The 7,750-nt window shown below is 38.2% G+C and overlaps 1 pseudogene; it reads left to right on the forward strand.

Moving 5' to 3' along the window:
- Window positions 1–5,028: 5,028 nt before the first annotated feature.
- Window positions 5,029–5,382, forward strand: LOC144640790 (RWD domain-containing protein 4 pseudogene; annotated as a pseudogene).
- Window positions 5,383–7,750: the final 2,368 nt, after the last annotated feature.

Below are 7,750 nucleotides of genomic sequence, written 5' to 3' on the forward strand. Positions count from 1 at the left end.
ATTTGTTGGTAATAAGTAGTGAGAAAATTATTAATGTGAACTGACTTCTGTAGAACATTAGGATATTTTGATGAGCTGCAAACCGTCTTTTTGTTTCTGATTTTCTTATGATGAGCTATTTTTGAGTAATTTACAAGTGACAAGTCACCATAAAATGTAGCCCGGGACTACTGCTACAACTTAGATAACGCATTTTATTCCAAATCAAGAAGAATACTTGGCTTAGGTGGTTAAACACCAGTCAGTTTTCGTTGTCCCAAGGTTGTCCCCTAAACGAAGGTTTTATAGTACTTACAATAGATAATTACAAATGAAACAAAGTAAATAAAGAAAAAAAGGCAGAGTTTAAAGGAGTTGTAAAACAAGGTTTTAAAGCCTGTTGTTTATTTCCACTGTTTAAACAATAAGGGTTTTCATTCTTAGCCACCAGTAAAGTAAATGTCTTTCCAGATGAAGGGCGGATATTTCACTTCTACGTTCTGAATTTTAATTTCATGTATTTCTGGTCAAGCAAAGAAATCTACTTGTTGTTACATTTAGGCACTCCTGGCTCTGGTTTTATGATACTGGTCATTTCGATGTTGTATTTCAAAATGTAGAATAAAAGGAATAGATCATCGTGTCCACGAAAGAGGTATGATTGGTTAAACGTGCCTCATGATGCCTTCCAAAACTGGCTTCATATTATGCTGATTATGTACCTTTTTGTCACTTTTTTTGTGCGGGATAGAAGAGTCAAGTGTGCGGGATAGAAGAGTCAAGTTTCGTGAGAGTTTTATCGTGACAGGAACATCGTGTTCGAGGGGACGAAATTTCGCCAAAAGTTTCCAAAGACTGATCCGCCGAATTAGAAAAAACTTTAAGTCATACACAGGCCAGCATTTACGATGTGTATCTCTGTTGTGTGATTCGAAATGTAGAGGCTTGCAGACCTAAGGCTCACGTCGGAGTCATAGCGCTAATGCCCTGGTAGCCTGCGTAGCTGGCGGGATTCGAGTGCGAGTGCTTGCTTTGAGACGGGCCGGCGAACGGCAAAGAGAGGGAACCGCGGAGCCGCGAGGGAATTGGGGAGGAGTCGGGCTCGTCGGGCTGAGGTAGCTGGCGGGAGTCGAGTGCGAGTGCTTGCTACGGACCGCTTATGACTCCGTTGGGCCGAACTGGGTCACATTATCCAGCGACGCAAACGCAAATGTAAGTGTTGGATTGTTCTGGGGAAAGAACTGAGCTCGTACGTGAGGTACCAAGACTCTGTTTCTCTGATTACCCTACCTGCGAATTTTGCTTGTAAACCCTCTTGCTAGGGTAACCCTAGCACCTAGGGTTACCCTACCTGCTTGTAAACAGGCCCTGAGGGTCAGTATAACAACGAGGTTTCAAATCTGTTCGCTTCAAAAAGCCAAAATTCCCGAACTAGAGATTGAAATACGAAAGAAACTTGAATTAAACTTTGTTTAGAATTTAATTCCATTTAAGATGGAGGCAGAAATTCATTCCAAAGCTTCAAAATTTCCAAAGCTTCGAAAATTTCGAAGTCATACAAATTTGCATGCGTAATTAAGTTAGGTCTGGATTTTATCGATCAGAAGAGAGTTTTATTTCGTTTCTCGAATTTATAAAATAAATTCCCTATACTACATTTTTCCTGGATTGTCCGGCGTTTTTTTCTCGGAAAACAGGGCCTTTAATTTTCCTAAAAGCTGGTTGCCCGAACGCAATTTGCAGTGTCTCAACAACAACAATTCAGCGTGACATTTGAGACATCACGCATTGCGCGTAATGAATTATTCTCGGAATAATAAAATAATAATAATAATAATAATAATACTTTATTTATATAGCGCTATTTCTATTTCTTACCAATAGCGCTATACAAGTTATTTACAATTAAAAATTACATATCTATATTAAAAAAGTTACAATTTGTATATAATAAAAAAAAATAAAAGATCAATAAAAGAACTAAAACGAATAAAAAGACTAACTAATTCACCTAAGTTAATTGTAAAAATACACTAAATTATAAAAATATCTAACTAAAAGCTTTCCTAAAAAGATGTGTCTTTAGTTTGCGCTTAAACTCTGAAATGCCATTGCACGATCGAATTTCTAAAGGTAAGGCATTCCAGAGTTGTGGCGAGGCGACAGAAAAAGCTCGAAATCCGTAGCTGCGCAAATTATAGGCGACGTCATCCAAGCGATGGCCATTCATGGAACGTAGATTACGTCTCGGAACATATCTCTTGATCATATCAGACAGATAAGTTGGGGCTAAGCCCAATAAACACTTGAATGTTATAAGAAGCAGCTTAAAAAAATATGCGCTCTTCAATAGGTAGCCAGTGAAGGTTATAAAGTACCGGTGTAATATGTTCACATTTCCGCGTAAGTGTCACAATCCGGGCTGCTACATTCTGAACATGCTGTAACTTCTTTAAAGTTTGTTTAGGCAGTCCAAACAAAAGTGAATTGCAGAAATCTAATCTGGAGGATACAAATGCATGTACCAGCATTTCAGCAGTATGAAAACTTAAATATTTCCTAATGCGACTGATATTCCGAAGATGTTAGAAAGCTGACTTGCAAATAGCAGTAATGTGGTTTTCCATGGACATAGATGTGTCGAAAATTACACCAATGTTTATAAAATAAACTTGTTCCATCTTTGGCCACAAACTTGTCCGACCAGGCTTTTACCTTTTAAAACCTCAAATCTTTTTAATCCTTATGTGCTGAATGGATTTAACTGCAGTGTGGAAAGTTTGAAATGCTTTGTTTTGGCAAATCTTTGTAAAAGTTTGCTTTTTGTTTCGTAATTTTATATTTTCCGTGTTCAGTGGCTCATAGCCGCTTTGATTAAGACCTATAGGACGTCGACTTTAAAACAGCGGAAGCCTTTCCAAAATAGCGGCATCCGGACAACAAGGGCTTGAAACTCTCAAATAGCATGAAGTTTACAAGATTTCTCAGTAAATCTTCACTACTTTGGTATTATTTTAGAACTTTTTCCTCATTTAGCCTTCATAAAATCGCATTCTATTCCATAAACATTGAAGATTTTCAAAGAAAACGCGCAATGTTTATTGATCGACCAAAATCATAAAGCGTCCCGTTGTACTCGTTGGCATTTCTACCGATAGGTACCACTAGTTTTTTTGAAAATAGATCGATTTTCACGTCTATTTATTGCTTGCAAAGATATCGAAAATTAATAAGCGTGCATCTAACATAAAGAAACATTTGGACTCCTCATCCCTAAAATTTGAACTAAAACTAAAGCTACTTTTATCGCTCGATACACTGGACGAAAAAAATGGATTTACCCAAGTTTGAAAGTTGGGCAAATATGATGCAAATTTGGGCATCTATCTTTGCACTAAATTTGCTCAAGTTGTAATTTACAAATATTTTCACCTGATGATTTTTTGTGCAAATGTGACGCAAAGATGACATTTGCTCCTTATTTACCGTACTTTTGTTCGCAAGGGAAATTTTTAACTTTCATATTCATTTGTTAAACATTTGCCTTCTGTGTATAAATTGCACGTTTACTACTAATACAAATTCAAGTAAATACTGTGCAAATTAAATTGTTCGCACTAGGTTTACATTTGCGCGAGATATAAATAAGCACATTTACTGTCAATTTTCTCGGATTTGCTATAGACGCAAACGTTTAGATTTGTTATAGGGTCTTATAGGTGTGCGCCTGTGTCAAAGGAATAATTTTGCCTCAATTGGGCTCACATTTGCCAGAGAGCAATTATGTGAATTTACCGAATTTTTACTACTGTGGCAAAAAATCAAATTCAGTTCACTTTAATTTTCCTAAAAATTGCTCTCTTTGGAAGAACATTCTGTTTCAATGTTTCGTATTTCCACTTCCCAAGCTAGCCTGCGAAAAGCGAAGTACGGGCAGCGATGAGTGGCGGCTATATTCACAGGTTGGCTTTAAAATTTTCAATTATTCATCACGCGTAGATAAGACTCCGACCATAAACAAGGTACGCCTATAGCCTTGAAATCATCATAAATCATCATCCCCCAACCATGAAAACATGACGAACACGCTTGAGTTATGGCTCATATCCCACTATCCGCGGCGGGAGAGCGATATATAGTATACTATTAGTAATCAGAGATTAGAGGAGTATGTTCGACCAAGAGGTGACATAAAACGATATGGTCGGCCTACTAATAGTATGCCTTGTACCAAAGTTTGTTAATATGCATATACCTCACTAAAGGCGAGGAGGATAAGTGTGAGACAAGCCAAAAGAACATAGAATTAATGAAATATTATGTACACAAAAATAATAATTGATTTCGCTTGACTTGTTCTCGTTTGGCATTAAACGAGATTTAAACTTCCTCAAGCCTGTGGAAATAGTTTCACTTCGATTCAAAAGTCCACAAAGTACTTAAAAAATACAGACATAATTCGCACCGTAATCCACTACACGCATGCAACATTACGATTTCCCCGTCAAAACGTTAAGTGTTTCTCGGAACAACGCACTTTTAACTTTTTAGCCGAGTAGATGTAATTTTTTTAAAGCATTTTTAACATAGTAGACATAATAATATTTTTAGGTAGTGCATTAAAACATAGATTATATATTTTTACATTCTATAGATTCTATTTTAATTTTCTTTTATCTGTTATTTTAGTGGAACATCTGTAAACTAGCTATTCTAAGCTAAGCATGTTTCCGCTTTGTAGCTTAGAAATAATGCTTATTTAAAAATAAAGTATTGTATTGTATTGTATTGTATAATCCAATGTGTTTAAATTAACGCTGCGCAGGACATTTTCGTTTTTTTCGAAGTCTGTATAAACTAGACTGTTCACAGTCCCCTATTTTTCCCACGAACGCGAGCAAAATTTTTTCGCTCTCCCACCCCCACGCTATGAATATCCCGCGCCCCCCCTCCACCCACGGGGTTTTGGCACTCTCTCCAGCGATCGAGAACCAAGATGGCGGCGAAAAACAGGGGACTGTGAACAGTCTAGAAATTGATCGGTCAAATATGAGTTGCAGCGAGGATCAAGAGGATGAACGAGAAGTTCTCCGTTCTATTTACGAAGCAGATGAAAAGTTTATTGAAGTAAACGCCACAACATTTCAATACAAGTTCGGCGAAGATGGACATTTCAAATCGTTCTTGTTGGAAATCTCATGGCCCCACGATTATCCAACGTCGATTCCAATTATTAATTTAGATGCATTTTATAACAAGCATATCAGCCCTGAAGTGAAAGAGGGCATAAGAATCCGGATCAAAGAACAGTGTGAAATGTGCCTTGGCACTGCTATGACGTATTCAATATTTGATTGGGCCAAGGAACACGAGGAAGAGCTTATGGAGGGTCAACAGGAACAAGTAGGTTTACTGACGGACAGACAGACAGTGGTATTGGGCCATTTCATATCTACACACCCACGTTGACAAGTTAAGTCAAATTTTTCCCGCTAAGAAAAAACAGATAAAAGTGCCTACATGATACCGTCTTTTTAACCCCATCAGAAAAAAGCCAATTTTTACCCTATTAACCCCTTCAGAAATTCTTGAAAGATCAAAGAATGACGACGGAACTACTCCTCAGGAATGACCTTCAAAGCCCCTTCAGAAAATCTTGTCAACAGGGGGGTGTGGATATAATAAGGAAAAAAATACTCCCCTCCCCCCTTTTCCCAAACACAATCCCATCGTCTTTACAGTTAGCTTTATAGCTCCCTTATTAAAGGTGACACACCAAGGGATGTTGCAGGGACATGTTGCAGCAACTTGTAGCTGGGACAAAATCATGTACTGTTCAGTACCAAGGGGACATGTAGCAGCAACAAAATCAACATGTGTGCATACACAAGAAAATGTAAGGCCTGGTTCACACTAGTGACAATGACATAATGACATGGACACAACAACATAAAGAAAAGATCAGTTTTTCCTTATGTAGTCATTATGTTCCTGTTATGTTGTCATGTCATGTTGTTCACACTAGTGACGTAAATAAAGGATATTACATGGTTGTGCGGAGATATGAAATTTATCTTCGAGTGTTCAAATCAATATCTCACGAGTGAGCGCAGCGAACGAGTCGGGATATTTATATGAACACGAGAAGCTACCAATTACAATGTTTTTGATGATTTTCCAAAGATTTCCGACTATTTTCCGAAGATTTCCGAAGATTTGCAAAATGTTGTCCGAAGGTCGTACGAATGTTTCCGAACTTTTCCGAAAATTTCTGAAGATATCAAAAGATTGCCAAAGATTGCTGAGGATGATCCGAAGAATCAAGATGTTTCAACCTAATATTGATTTACTTGACGTACAAGCGGCTGGCCACGCTGCCTGTTAGGGTTTAGCTTTCCATTTGTTGTTCCGCTTGTCGTTGCCAGCGGCTATGTCCATAGGCGTACGGGCAAATTTTTGCCAGGGGGGGCGGTGAGACATTTGCCCAAAAAATTCTCGCAAGTTGCCCAAATTTTTACGAAACAGTCGAGAAGAAACGAGAGTCATACGATGCACTAACATAGGCTTACAAATGAGGTGAAAAATTCTTACATAAGAATCTATCATATGAGAAATAGCTGTCTCTACCATTTCGACGGCCGAAGATATCAACAATACGATCCATGTCATTATTGACTACAGAGGTGGAATATTCCCAATAAATGCTTATACAAGTGCGATGACAAGTAATAAATAAGGCCAAGTAAAAAAAACAAATGTTTCTCGTCCGGATTTCTATAAAAAAGGGAGCGGGCGGGGCGCATTTTTTGTTCATTTGTTATTTTTTAAATTATTTTGTTGCATTCCATACGGTTGTTCGAATATCGATGTTTTTTTCCTCCATCGTCAAATTCTCCAGGCCAGAAGCGAACTTCCAAAAAAAATTCCTGCAAGGTTATTCAACTATCCAGTACGGACCTAGCGTAACAAGGATTTAAAGTTTTGACCTTAGTTTGTGTTAAAACGCAGACAAAAGCCATGTCTTACCCCGTACAAAGTGAAAGTAAACATTGTTGCTTTTTGTTCGTTCTAACTTTTCCAAAAACAAATAATAAAAAAGGAGAGGCGGCCCCAAAAAATGAAGCGGGCGGGGACGAGAAACATTTTTTTTTTTACTTGGCCTTACTAACCCGTTGTCGCCATATCATCAGATGCTGCGTTTTCAATCTGCGCAACGCACTGAATGATCGTTCTGCAGAACACGATGTAGCAGGTATCACTGCATGGATATGAACCACGTAAGGAAACTCTGAAAACTTATCAAATAGATCATTCCCTTGCATTGTCTCCAGCATTTCTGAAACAGTCATGTAGCCTCATCCGCGCACACGACGAAAACTCGCGCACATTTTCTGCTCGGCTTCCAGAAGTCTCGCCGTCGATTTTGTAAAATTTGGCAACACGGAGAAGCTTTCTTTATCAGGTGTTTAACTGTGACAGATATTTGCAGTACAGTGCCAAAAAGTAAAAAAAAATACAAATATGTATATCAACAAATGATACCCTTCACTATTAACCAGAAACTAATCAGGTGCTAAGCAACCACTGTCTCATGTGAATTTAACTGGCTTTAACACGCCAACTTCAGGTTAAAATAGAAAATATCTATCTTTTCGAAAAAAACTTCTTTAAAAACTGGCGTTGCCCAAATTTCTCTTACTGCCCAAAAAATCTGAGTTGCCCAAAATTTGGGGGGGCTGCAGCCCCCCAGCCCCCCGGCTCGTACGCCTAT

Source organism: Oculina patagonica, unplaced genomic scaffold (genome assembly GCF_052425735.1).
Source record: "Oculina patagonica isolate OP01 unplaced genomic scaffold, crgOcupat unplaced477, whole genome shotgun sequence".
Classification (NCBI taxonomy): Eukaryota; Metazoa; Cnidaria; class Anthozoa; order Scleractinia; family Oculinidae; genus Oculina; species Oculina patagonica.